At 35.2% G+C, this 14957-nt stretch overlaps 1 long non-coding RNA gene across 3 annotated transcripts in view; it reads left to right on the plus strand.

The window, feature by feature from the left end:
• The first annotated feature begins 383 nt into the window (after nucleotides 1–383).
• Nucleotides 384–14957, plus strand: part of LOC114085523 (uncharacterized) — a 66321-nt gene continuing 51747 nt past the window's right edge. For 2 of the 3 annotated variants that reach the window (XR_003581486.2, XR_003581487.2), the window contains exons 1-2: nucleotides 384–671; nucleotides 2146–2252. This is a non-coding gene — a long non-coding RNA (uncharacterized lncRNA). Of the gene's footprint in view, nucleotides 672–2145; nucleotides 2253–6267; nucleotides 7039–14957 lie in introns of those variants that run through there. The other variant, XR_003581485.3, reaches the window with a different exon arrangement.

The following is a 14957-nucleotide window of genomic DNA, read 5'->3' on the forward strand; positions in this document are numbered from 1 at the left end:
GATTTATTAGTTAATATGGCTGAAAAGTCTAGGGGAGGACAGTCTTGGGAGATGGTTTAATTTGGTGACCACATGGTGCCACCAAGAACCTGTGAGCTTTATCTCAAGACTAGTTTTTCTCTTGGTCACAAGTTGACTGCCAGCTGAAACTGAAGTAAGACATGTTTTTAATTCTAGTCCAAAGAAAGAGTGCTTGCTACTGTAAAGAGCATATGCCACAGATACTCTGGGACATGCTAGGACTCACTAATTTGGTGGCCATAAGGAACAACAGCCATTGAACTGCTTAGTCATATCTGCTTGCAATTGATAAAGAAATGTGAGGGGTACTAGCCATAGGCATGCTTGATAAGGAGCACAGCTCCATGGACATGCATGAAGAATATGCCCAGCTGCAATTATATCACCTCACTGGACACAACCAGGCAACAATGACTTTCACTGGGTGTAACCAGTCATCAACGTATACCACCAACTTGGAACTGTATTTACATTGCTGGTCCTGCTTCATTGAAGAGTTTTGCTCCAAGGACATCTGTGAGACTGGCCACCTTGCTGCCCATCCCTAGACTGACTCCACCATTCCCTGACATCCAGCCATCAGCTGGAGAGAACCACCAGACAAGGACAACATCTATTCTTTGGCTAAGAGAAATTACATTGCATTGGAGGTATTTTGGGGCTCGTGGTTGTCTTGGGAATGTGTAATATGCTTATAGTATTTAATTAGTGTACATTGAATGTTAGTTGAGGTGTCCCAACACACCCAACACTTTTGCATTAATTATTTATATTTGATGATTGGTGTGATTGAATATACACTTACATTTAAAGACAATCCACCTAGGAGTAATTATTAATAGCACCACTAGCAACATCCACCCCAACTATTGACCACAAATTCTGGGCTTTACTCTGAGTGGAAAACGTTGTGTCAAGTTCCCAAATTTGGTTCAGACCAATCAAAGTCAAAAGAAGAATATGATTTTGCTATTTGGCTTCTCTCCACCCACATCCCTGTGGCTTTGCACAATGGGAAAGTGGTAGAGTAAATATTAGAAAAGCAGCCACTCCAGTTCACAATGGAAGACAAAGATGTAACAGGAATATTTCTATTGCTACCTTGCCACAACATAAAAAAAAATAGATCACTGTCATATAAAGAGGTTTAAGAGTAAAGTCCTGCCACATTCACACCTCCCTGGGAATATTTCTATGCTTCTGATAGAAAGCACAATGACTAATTCAAATCTGGATTTTATGAACTTCCAGTGTGTTTGCCTACCAAGAATTATCTATGTAGCAAAATTACTTTGTCCAATTTTAAGGAGCTCATAAAAAACTTTCTGAAAAGAAATTTATCTATAAATAGATAAATTTAGGGTTGAAAAATGTAAATATACTCTGCTACCCCTAGGAGTCACCCCTATTCTTTTATAGTGATACAAGTCCATAAGAACACAAAACCTACTTTGCTTAGTTAGCTCTTTTGTTAACATAAACAGAATGTTCTTTAACCTGTGATATACATGGAAGAGTACTTTATTTGAGAGGAGAAGGATTGTAGATTAAAACACAGTACACACCACAATTGCCAATCTTTCATGTTTTGTTTGTTGTTATCGTTGTTCAATAACTAGCTTCCTCTTATTCCCAGAGAAGTCCTGGGAAAAAAAGGCCAGACAGGTACTGTGTGGCAAAGCTAAACAGGAGGGTAGCTTTTAGCTTGAAGAATCAGGGCTTACAGATGTGCCTTCCATCTTTTTATGAAATATGGGAATTCCTAAAGCATCCACTACAGTTGTACCAAATGAAATGACAAAACTGTATTTCACGTACAAATATAAGTGATTTTTGGATTATCTGTTTTTGTTCCTCTCCAATAGCTTAGGAAATTGAGTCAACTGCATGTGAACTTCGTATTCACAGCTAGCAGATAGCCTCTTCTGAATTATTCATGCTAATTATGGAGAAGGAGAAGAAATGCCATGAATAAATTAAATTTACAGATGAACAAAAATATCTGTGATTCCATGGCATATTGTACATCTCCTTGGGATAGATGCTTCACTATATGCTACAATCATTTAGATGCTTCACTATATGCTACAATTATTTATAATGTTCTATCTATTTGACTTGGAGATTTGCAGGTGCCTGGTAATAAGGAACTGAAGTGGGAACTAGAAATATGAAAAATTTCAAGTCACAGTTGATCATCTCTAGGAATTTGAGTCTTACAAAAGACACAGGTAAGACTAAGAAGGTTTACAGAGCAGAAAGATAACTGCTATGACAATAACTCTAAGGGGGAGCTTGGAGGAATGTACTGTAGGGCCCAGGAGGGGCTTGTAGTAATGAGGAAGTTCCAAGAGTTGGCAACACTGGAGGTGGAGGTGGATGTTAAAGGGTGAGGTATCCAGCTGATGAGGAAGGACTTAAGTGACCTGCATTGAGTGGAACGTTTAGACCCCAGGCTTGCCAAGAATACCAAACTATTGCATGGAGCTTTCACCAGCCCAGGTAGAATTGTGAGTCTGGCTGCATCCTAAGCAGCCATGGCAGTTAGGATTAACAAACCAAAACACTTGGGGTTTCTTTTTTTAAATTGAATGCCATACTTGGCTGATAAATTTGAATGCTGGATATGGCTGCAGGATTCAGAACTGCTAATAAATTACCCAGATATTTTTAAAGTTTACTAAAATTTAAAAATTATTGCTCTATGACATTGAATACATATTGGAATCACCAAGGAAGATTTAAAAGATGCAAATGCCTGGATTCACCATACACAGAGTAACTCAAGCATCATTTTTTTTTTTTAATAGTTTCAAGGTGATTCTAATGTGTAGCCCATTTGAAAAAACACTTGTTTAGGGGAACAATCAAGGTATGCTTTCTTTTCTTTTTGCTGACATGTGGGATTTTTTGGAGCAAAGCATAGTCCATTTCATTAGATGCTAAAACCCACTGCGATTGACAATAATGTCAAACAATCCTCACAGTGTAGTATAACCACCTAATTATGCCTTTATCCTAAAAAAAAAATCTAGATAAATTGAAAAAAAATGTTACAGAACTCAAAATCTTTAGGGAAAAAGTATTTGGTAGTTTCATGTACTGTGTGTTGGAATTAAATATTCTAAGATCTCTATTTCAAGGGACTCCAGAATTTTTGTTTCATAAATGTAATTTCAAGGTGGTATGTCTTTCTGCACATGAGGAGATATCAACTGATCATTGTGATTTTTTCAGTATTGATTCCTTCTTTCATGAGCACAAGCTTGTTACAAGATTATTTGGGAGTACATTTGAAATGAGATGAAGATACATCTCATTTGTTTATTTGCTTCTTTTCCCCTAATACCTATTTATACTTACAGTAAAACCCCTAGCTACCTTTTGAATAGATGACCACCTTTAAACCTGTACTGCACAGTCACTGCCTGTTCAGCCGTGTGTCCCCTCCTTCATTAAGAAGAGATAAAGGAGGCAAACTCAGCCAGTGACTGAATTTTCATCTGTTCCCAATGATTGAATCTGTGGACTAGTTTCCAATTGCCTTAGGTACAAAAACAATGAGAAAGATACTAAGGGACATCAAAAACATGGATGTTGGAGGACAATTCCATTGATTTTATTAGGTGAACTAGTGGAAGCACCAGAATATTCAGCAGATGTTAACTAAAAAAAGTAAAAGAAGGAGGGAGGAGTAAGAACAGAGCAATAACCCATTTTCTCTTTCTCTTGCTGATGACAGTTATTTTAATTAAGGAGTCAGTGTTATTTACCCTGGAAACTAAAGTTGCTGATTAGAACAAAGAACAAGATCACAAGATCAGATCGTGCCTAATTTTGCGTGGGAAGGGGTGAAACATCTGTCCTTTCCCAAACTCTTTCTACACAATGACAGGAAATGGAAAGGAAAATGTAAAAGTCATTCTAAAGTGTTAGCTTTATCATTCTCCTAAAAATATCTTCAGGCCAGATATGAGCATTCATTAAGTCTTGTCCTGGCATGAAATGAATCTGATTAGATCTTCTTTTATTCTTGTCTTTGTAGACATCAGTATCATCATAGGCATTCGTGATAGTGCACAGCGTATTATATATAGGAAACAAATGCATTGCTCCATCTTCTGTGAAGTTAAAAATCAAAGGCAAGATGGGTATGGTGGCACATGCTTGTAATCCCAGCAGCTCAGGAGGCTGAGGCAGGAGGATCGTGAGTTCAAAGCTAGCCTCAGCAAAAGCAAGGTGCTAAGCAACTAAGTGAGAACCTGTCTCTAAATAAAATACAAAATGGGGCTGGGGATGTGGCTCAGTGGCTGAGTGCCCCTGAGTTTAATCCCCAGTACCAAAAAAAATCAAAGGCAAATAACTGATTCTAGGGGTGAGGCGGGTCAATACAAGATAAGCTTGGGATTTTTGTGTGTGTGTGTGTGCAGATGTGAGGCAGTTCTAATAAATAAATAAATAATCAATCATGTCAAAAGGCCAAATGCCCAATTTAGCCAATCTGAAAGAAGTCTCGATGAGCAAAGCTGGAACAATTTGGACAACAAAAATAACTATCCCAACATTAGATTATCACTGAGATATAAAATATAAATATCCATAAGGCCATACTGTTATAAGCAAATGGCCAAATAAATGAAAGAGAAGAGACAAATCTTTCTTACAGAAGAATTCCAAATAATTTATGTAGGTACTTTCTCCTACAGAACACAGAATTAAATCTCCTATCTTTCTGATGTAGAAAGAATTTAATGACTTGATTTCAAACAATAGAGGAGGGGAAGGGAAAACAATAATCTTACAGTGAAGAAACCTAGCAAACACAACCTTGGCTGTGTAATCAAGGTGAACATCAATAGTAATAAATTGAGTTGATAGCTATCATGGAAAACAAGAAAACCTGAGAAAGTACAGACCAGAAGAAAACTAATGGGGCATGACAACTAAATACTAGGGAGTGTCCTGGTTGGATCCTAGACCATATTTAAAATAATAGTGAAAAAAACATAGAAAGTCCTGGAGTTCAAGTTAATAGTACATACCAACATTGGTTTAACAAGTGTACTCAGGTAATCCAAGCCATTAACAATAGGCAAAACTGGTTAAGAGGTATTTGGGACTCTTCATGTTATCTCTGCAACTTTTCTGTAAAACTGAACCTAATCTGAACAAAAATATGGATTGGAAGAAAATATAATGCAAGTCTAGTCAAAATTATTAAAGTATGAGGGATGATACTGTCAAAATAAAAACATTCACTTGACAATGCCATGCAGAGCATTTTAAAAATTGTGTGAGTTAGCTGCACTTTAGAAAGAAGAAACCAAGAACATAAGTAGTATAAAAATACTATACATGGAATTTAACCTAGTTCCATTTCATTTCAATGCAGGAAGGCTTCCTATGTACACTTGCTTTCTTTTCCTGAGACTAACAAAAAATCATTGTGATTCAAAGTGCTTTCAAGGCTCATTTTCTACAGGTTATACCAAATATGAGACCACTATGCAATAGGGTAAAATCTTCAAAGATTTTACTCCACAACCCAACTAGCATTCATTGATGGATTCCTACTCCATATGAGCTACCCTAACTTTTCCTGTTAATTCATGCTGTTTTCCTCTTCAACCATTTTTTCCTTTTTTATTGTTTTAACTCTCCCTCTCTTCCTTTCAACTGTTGTATGTTCTGGCTCTTAATGAGGTCTCAGAGCCCCCGTGACTGCTTCTGTTTCTCTGCCATCATGGTCTTGCCTGTATTCTGTCCTTTGAAAGGAAGCAACAGAGTTTGGAGGAAAGCTTTATTTCCATCATAAAGTACTATAATTTGGATCTGGAAGATTTCCCAAAGGCTCATGTGTTAAAGGCTTGGTCACTAGTCCCTGGTGCCATTAGGATGTTATAGAACCTTTAAAAGCTGAGGCCTATTGAGGTCTTAAGTAACTGGGATGTGTCCTTGCAGGGATTTTGGAACCTTGATCTCTCTTTCTTCCTTCATATCCCAGCCATAGGTTTTGCTGTGCCACACACTGCCACCATAGTGTGCTACCTCATCATAGCCTTAAAAGCAATGGGGTCAACTGATCATGGGCTGAAACCTCCAAATAAACAAAATAAACCTCTTTATCTTTATAAATTCATTTTATTCCAGGTATTTGTTATAGCAACAGAAAGCTAACAAGCAAAATTTACAAATTTTTATCAAGGTCAGATACTGTTATTTTAACCACCTTCATCTTATTTCTAGGTCAGAACTTTTCAAAGAGTAGTATAAGGATCACCCGAATCAGATTCAACTGGAATTTTTCTTCTTGGCCTAGACCTACTGACTTGGAATCCTTGGGGTTGTCCCAGTAATCCAATTTTAACATTAATTTCCAAGTGATGTTTTTATCCACCACTATAGGAAGTTACAACTCTTTGGACTTTTCAAAGGATTTTCATCCTCAGTTTATCTTCCTTCTTTGAAAGAACATGAAAATGTATTGAGCTGAGACAAAATTTGTTTGTCCAGAGTTCAGAAGCTGAGAAAGCTATGTCTTGACTCTTTATTAGGAAGAGACTGTGTTATAGTTTGTATAAAAATTCTCTCAAAGACTTATGTATTGAAGGGTTAATCCCTGGCCCTTGGCACTATTGGGAGGTGGTGGAAACTTAGGAAGGGGGTACCTAGATGAAAGACCTAGGTCATGGAGGGCCTATAACTATGAAGGATCTATCGGTCCTTGAAGGGTATGTCTTTTTTCTGGTCCCTCTCCCTGTCACTGGCTGCCATGAGGTGAGCAGCTCTGCCTCACTCTGTGTTCCAAAGAGCACCATGATATGATGTTCAATCTCACCACAGACCCAGAAACCACAAAGCCAAGTGAATATGGACTGAAACCTCTGAAATCATGAACCAAAATAAGTATTTCCTCCTTTAAGTTGGTTTTTGTCAATCATTTTGTCATAGTGACAGAAAGCTGACAAATGTGGTATATCTGTCTCAAAATAAAGAACTCATGGAAATAAAACTGCTTGTAATTGTGTCAGTTTCAGCATTTCCAAGGAAGTTATCCAACTAGGGTCCCTACCAAGACCCAGCTACCAATGGCTTTATTAACCAGTGTTCTTAGGCATTAAAACATTATTTTCATTACCTGTTTAGCTTTCTTCAATAAATTTCTTGCCACTGTTATTAGATGAAAAATCTAATAAGTGTTATGTAATGATGAAATTGAGAATTAGGCTGAAACTATGAGAAGAATAGATCATTTTAACTGACACCACTTGGCTTAAAATTTTCCTGAAAATGTTTCCCTTCTCAAAAGTAGAATAATATGAAAATTGTATGTGATTTATAGTTGTACGATTTGTCTTTGATATTCAATTTTCCATTGCTTGTCTCATTGTGGAAGCATCAGTCTTATTTTCTTCTCATTTCATTTGAAATAGCCAAATTGTCTTTTATGTTAATTACCTTTAAATAAGAAAAAAAAATATCCCTATGCACATGATACCCACCCTCAAACAGTCATTATTTCATTAACTTCATGCTTTGGTGACATGATGACTGCTTGTTACAGCACAGTGGAACTGATAAAAATTAAATCTAAATGGGTCATTCATTAAAAAGCCAGTGTGAAATGTCCTGAAAAGCAAGGTTCCTTAGTTTAATTTAATGGTTTTTTTCCCCTAAATAGTCATGCTGCTCTCGTAGTTCAAACAAACATCTATATGATTAATTTCTAATTTTTTTTTACTCAAAAATAATACCTTAAAAAATTAATGCTGATTATATCTTTAAAAAAAACAAACCCAACCTAAAACAAAAATGTTGAAGCACATAGCCAAATATGATTGGGAACTATGCATGTCTTTGATCAAAAAACATAAGTGAAAAATCTGCTATGGCCACTGAAATATCAAATTTAATTTGTTTACATATTAATTTTTAAAGCAAATAATTTATTAGTTTAATATTTTGAATCCTTCTGTAATATGAATTGAATTGCATCCTGCTGTCGTATATAACTAATTAGAATAAATAAAATTTAAAATTTTTTTTTGAATTCTGAAACAATAATCTCAATCAGGTTAGAATGATTCATGGCCATTTAGACAAAAGTTTGTATTCTAAAAGCCTTTCTAGTCTTTTGTGTGCTTGTTTTTTGTTGTTGTTTTGTTGTTGTTTGTTTTTGCCTACTAGATAAAAACTGTGTTTCCATGGTATTTGGCTCTATTTAAGTACTCTAGTATTTATATGGGGGAAGGCCTTATGGTTTTAAGAACTTGTAGAGCTCTCATTATACTTATTTTGAGTAAAAGTTATTCTATTCTTTCACTCAACAGAAATTTTCACAACTTCTTCCTTCCTTCCTCCCTCCCTCCCCCCTCCTTTCTTTCTCTCTCTCTCTCTCTCTCTCTTTCTTTCTTTCTTGCCTTCCTGCCTTCCTGCCTTCCTTCCTCCCTCCCTCCCTCCCTCCCTCCCCCTTCTCTCTCCTTCCTTCCTTCCTTCCTTCCTTCCTTTCTTTCCAGAGACTTAACCCAGGGTGTTTAACAACTGAGCCACATACCGGCCCTTTTTAATTTATATTTTTGAGACAGGGTATCATCAAGGACCTTGATAAGAGAGAGACTGGCCATGAAATTTGGATACTCCTGCCTCAGCCCACAGAGTGGCTGGGATTACAGGCATGTGCCACCACACCTTGCTCTCAGCCTTTTTCTTATGTCAGACATTGTACCAAAACTTTTAGAACGAGTGCAGGTGGAGCAGACATGCTTCCTGCCTTCATGGAACCTAATGTTATTATCTTATTTTTTATTCCTAAAAGTATAAAGACTTTTTGTCATTTTCCTGCTAGTTGGATTCATTGCTTATTAATCATTAAGACTGTTCTAGTACCTAAATGTCACTGTTTTAACAACAAAACAACCACAAAAAGACAAAATTTTAAACATGGTAGAAAGCCAAGGTATATGTTATATGTCTTGAAATATATCTCGAAATAATTATATATTTTATATATATTGTAATGTTTTACATAACGTGATTTCTATATGACACATAATAAGACATAATTTGAGGCACATAATTACATGTCATATATGTCATTTACTTCTATACATCACATAATTTCTATATGACATATAATTATATATATATATATATGTTATATGCCTTAAATTACATATTTAAATAATTAATCATTGAGGCAATATGAATTTTACATAATTACTGATCACAGCTTTTATTACAAATTCAGTTAATTATATGAGAATATAAGAAATCAGGAAATGGGAAAGTACCTGACAAAAGGCTAATTCAGTAATATAAATCACACTCCCTATAAAATGAGGAGGTGCATCTTTTGAAATTCATTAGAATAGAGGAAACCTGGACAGAAAAGGTTCAAGCTCTTATCTTTTCCAAGTAATGATATGATATAAACAAACACTCTCCTATAAAGATACAAAGCCTTTAAGTTTCTTTGACTGTTCCTACTTAGGAAATTATATTATGTAAATTAAGGAATTTTCTTTGTTCAAATTTAGGAAATTATATTATGTAAATTAAGGTTAACTTTGAAATGTTTTCTGGGATTTTTATGAATTACAGTGAGATTAATATTGTCCATATGTATTAAATTTTAAAGCTTAACTATTTTACTACCTAATAAATAAATTCAAGTATTATCTAGAAACTGGTTTCTCTCAACTTTTACTTCAGTTCCATTTTACCATCCACCACTCCTGAGTCAGTAAAGACTTTCGATTGGTTGTCAAGGAAACTATAATATAAAGAGTTTTGAAAATGGTGATAATCTCAATCCCCATACACCTGTAAACAAGAGATAAACTAAGTAGAGAAAGTACAAATGTGTTCACCATCCCATGGAGAAAATAAGCTTTAAATTATACTATCAAACGGCTTTTCAAATGTGAGGTGTGTTGTTTTAAAGGAGAAGAGAAAGAAAAACAAGAATTTGAAGGAATCTCAAGAGGTGCTGGGATAAATGAGGAAAGAAATGAAACCTGAAGTATAATGATACATATTCATTGCAAACTCCTGAGGTATTTTCCTCCTTGTCTAATTTAACAATTGGAATCACAAGCCTGCAATTCTGCCAGTATTACTGTGCCTTTATTATACAGCACGAGAATTTTATTTGCTAGCATAATATAAGCAATTTACCTGAAGGTTTAATTGAAAACAAAATCTCAATAGTAGCATTTTGTACTTTCCTGAATTGTTTTGGAAATGCCCAGAATTTTTACTTTATTCAAATTCTAGGAATTAATTTAAATGTGTAAAAGTTTTCAGGTTTCAGCTCTCCAGATTTAAAGTTACAAGTCCCAAATAAATTTATTTGACAGGAAAAAAGGAAGAATAAGAAGTAAAAAGAGGAGAAAGAGAAACAGGAGGAAGTGAAGGTGAGAGCAAAGTGTTAGTAATTCTACTGAAATTTTAGCATGGCTCATTTGGGCCATTTAAGACTCAAGTCAAAGTCAAGAGTAGATGTGGAACAGGAATAAGTAAGTATGCAACCTGGATAATACTAGTTTACAACCTAGATCAAAAGTGTCCTACATAGGTATCTGTTCCAATACTAACTGCATATCAAATAGAAGTCAGTACTTGGTTATATCAAGGAGACACCCTCCTTGACCAAACTTTCATCAGTCTCCTCTGAACCCTCCTCAAGGAAGCCTTGACCTGTGGACTTCCACATCTATTTTTGCATTGAATTTCTCACCTTCAATATCTGATTCTTCTCCATATCTGAAATAACCCCTTAACCCCTAACCTTGCTATCTGATCCTGTCAAGTTAACTTAGCCTGAGTCTCCTTACCCTTATATTTCCTATTAATAACTTTCCATCCATTTACCTATACCTGTTCCTTGGCTCTCTATCCCCCACTTGTTCATGTTGTACTCAAAATTAAGCCCAGTTCTATGCTGGGGTCTCCTTTCCTCTATTACAATAGTTCCTGAATAAAATCTGTTTTTTACTGTGTTAATTTCTGTGCAGTTCTGATTTGCTTTAACAATAATCAATTAAATCTTTTATTACATACTACTTTCTGTGGACTTCTATTTCATGTTGCTGATATTTGTCTCTACAAATGCTAAAACTAAGTCTAATCCCCTTGAGGCTCAGAGCCTCCTATATATTCATCTTATGTTTCCCTATCTCTTCCTCTATAGGATGCCAGCAGAGAAATAAGATCTCCAAAAACATAAGTAAAGTAGACAGTATTTAAGATTTTCTTAAATATTGAATAGATAGTATAATCTGAATTCTTTACAAATGGCATCTCTTAATAGTCTGAATTCTTTGCTTCTACCAATAGAAATATGTGTTTGGGTGATGTAAAGTTGATTTTTTAGGTGGTATTCTCATCGAATAGCTTTGAAACTAGAAAAGTCCTAAAATCTTAAAGTTGTTAACACAACCATCAAAGTTTAAAGCTTTAAAACGAAAGTTCAAAATCTACTTAGCTTACTTAGGATTCATTTGACAGATATTTTTCTCTAAAATGGAGAAATACAAGTGAAATGGAATAATGTAAGATGCATAAGTTTTCTCTAAAATAACAATGGCTCTTCCAAAAGAAAATTTTATGTGTCATATTTTTTTACAACTCAGTGTAAATTGCTATGTGAAAGATGCATATAATGCTATTACATGCTGACTAGGGGACATAACCTAAAGAAGTAGCTACTGTTAGCTCAGTGCCCAGGATGCCCCCTATTTGAACACCTATCTCATCTAATTCTCATTAGTGACCATCCCTGGACTGTGAGAATGAAAGGAAGCAAGGGGTTGCATTGAATCTGTGATAATTTAATGCAAAAATACTAAATAATCAGTTTGTATATATTCTGTTTTATATTAGGAAAGAAAGAGACTTCAAGCAATTATAAACAATAGTGATAAAACAATCATGCAAATTTGTGTTTTACCCTTTATCAATTAATTTTGCATCCATTTTTTTCATCTACACATCAGTTCAAATCTCTGGAGTGAATAGTTATCATCTTTACTTCCCAGAAAATGGAATCTAACTTAGAAAAGTTTTAATTTGTTCTGTCTAAATATTTACCTGCAGGGACTTTCAATAGCACATGGAAGAAATATGCCTTTGTCTCTTAGAGATGTCATTTGTAAACCACATGATGAACCTTTTCAGGATTAGAACATTCATAAGATATAAAGATGTAACCTATAAAACATGAGATAGAAGACATCTCCCTATTTTGCTACATTTAATTACATGGGGAAAATAACTCAGCGGCCTAAGTAGAATTTAAACAACAATGTCTGTTATAATAGATTTTACTATATTTAAGATGTAATTTATTGGGGGAAGAATAATTTTAAAAGAAGTAAAAAAATTCAGTGAGAGAATCAAGTGTGAATTTCAAGATCAAACTTATTAAATGCCATGGAATTGTATTGCTAGCACTCCTACCCCAAATTGCCTGCTATCCTTTAAATTTAATTCAGAACTAGGACAATAAGTGACAAATTTCCTTTGAAACAAGTAAAATAACAAACAGTATTCCATTGCTATGACCAAATATGCCACTACATGTCAAAGGTTGGGAACAGGGAATGATTTTTCCCTATTCTTTGTAATGCTGAATGGATATTGTTCATAAAAAGTGAAAAAGACAAAGTACATCAGAAATTCTGCTCCTTAAAGTTTTCTTTATAAATCTCAACTAAGTACCTCTTTCACTTGCAACATAGATAAAATGGGAATATTCTCATTCTTTTCTGCAGTAGCCTTTATATGTTTTATAAAAATGTAGAAGCATATGTTTCACATGTATTTGTATCTCAAAATGAACAATATATTTTGAACAGTGAATTCAATGTTATTTAAGCATATGTGTGCAAACCTGGGAGTTCAGTCACTGAAGGTCCCATTGGGAACAATTTTTTTCCCTAATGTCACAAGGGCTTTCAGTCACTGATAATTTTCCTTTGTTTTCCCTCCTGTCCCTGTCAAAATCCAACCACACCAGGGAGTGAAATCAGCAGGATGCTTTATGGCCAACTTCAAAAAGCCATCACTAATGAGGTATTGAGAGGCGACAGCCACAGTCTGACAAAATTACACTATGATATGAAACTTTTGATGCTTCTAGGTACATTTTCCACTAGAATCAAATGAAAGTAAGGAAATACATAAGATCATAAAGTACACTATAATAAAATTATAGCCAGTTGTAACCACAACATGGAGAAATGCACAGCTTTGAAATTTATTTAACTCAACACAATTAAAACTCAAATATTTAGAAAGAAATTTAATTTTCAGTTATGCTGGGCATTATTTGAACTTTCTAACAAGTTAGCTTGAATCAAATGAAAATAATTTTCTGTGTTAACGGCTCATTAGCAATAAGATGAAAATATTTCCCTAGTTTAAACCATAGTTGAATGATCTGAAGTCCCACCAATCTATACAGAATGACTTTGGTCATAGGTGTTCACAGAAGTGCAAATATTTGTTTGTAGAATATAGACCATTTCAGATCAAAACTAACATGGGGTCATGAATAAGGGATAGGGCAACCCTAGAGTAGAGAAAGTGAAGGTAATAAAGAACGTTCCTTTACAGTGTTTTCTCCAGCATAGTTCCATGATGATATTTCCATTCCATACTTCTGGTTAAATAGAATTTATCAGCAAGGAGCTTTAAATACCAAACCTCTGGTCCAGACCATTCAAATGTGGTTTAATGGAATGGGTCAGGAGTTTAATGGAGTCTTGTGTTGTCACCATGAGTTTTCAGAAAACAGACTCTTCTGGAGGACTCCCAAGATGACTACAGCCCACCTACACAGTCTCCTGGTAAAGATTTCAGCACCTATCTTTGGAAGAGAGAGGCCAATATCACTCAGATTTGTTCTTGCTTTTTTGCCTAATCAGTATCTTAGGGTCTTCTATAAAAGGCATCAGGCAGATAATTCACATGAAAGAAGAAATTGATTTAATAGAGAAATTTCTGTGGTGTACTAGGAACACATGGCTGGAATAATTTTGAGAACAAACAAAGTTCTCAGGGTCAAGCCAATACTTCCTTCTAGTACAATATGCGTGGCCTGTTACAGGACTGTGATCATAATAGGTATATAAGCACTGTCTGTAGTAGGAGAAAGAGGAAAAAAAATCTTGGCCAGACACAGTGATGCAAGCCTGTAATCCTAGTGGCTTGGGAGGCAGAGGCAGGAGGATCACGAGTTCAAAGCCAGCCTCAGCAAAAGTGAGGCACTAAGCAATTCAGTGAGACCCTGTCTCTAAATAAAATACAAAATAGGGCTGGGGATGTGGCTCAGTGTTTGAGTGCCCTTGAGTTCAATCACTCGTACCAAAAAACAAACAAAAATAACAACAACAAAAAAATCTTAGTAGTGTGAAGAATCTAGAACATAGAATATGAAAAACCCAGAAATATCCCAAGAATATGATTTTTAAGGAGAATCCTTTCACTATATAGTATATTGTTGGGATGACTGGCAACAACTGAGTGAGGCCTAATGGTCAGTTAGAAGTATATTCATTTTTATAGTTTGATTGGATAAGATAGAATAGATAGTAAAATGGCTAAGTAGTCAGTATAATGGGCCCCAATTAAGGTTTATTTCAAATGTAAAGACCACTCCATGTAAATAATCTGTAAAAACATTATGGCCAAGCCTTTCTTCCAGAATAGTGGGAAATGTAATTTGGGGTAGAACTGGTTAAAAGTTACAGGGAAGTTTGAACTCTTGGGCTAAAAGGACACAGTGAATTAGAAGGTCACAGGCGGAGCCAGTAGCCTTTGTACTTTTTCAATACCTGTGTAACAGATTTTAACCAATACCCTTGATATTTTTCCAATACCTGTTTAACATGAATTTTGACCAATAGCCTTGGCACTTTTCCAATACCTGTTTA

This window comes from Marmota flaviventris, chromosome 7 (assembly GCF_047511675.1).
Source record: "Marmota flaviventris isolate mMarFla1 chromosome 7, mMarFla1.hap1, whole genome shotgun sequence".
In the NCBI taxonomy this organism is placed as follows: Eukaryota; Metazoa; Chordata; class Mammalia; order Rodentia; family Sciuridae; genus Marmota; species Marmota flaviventris.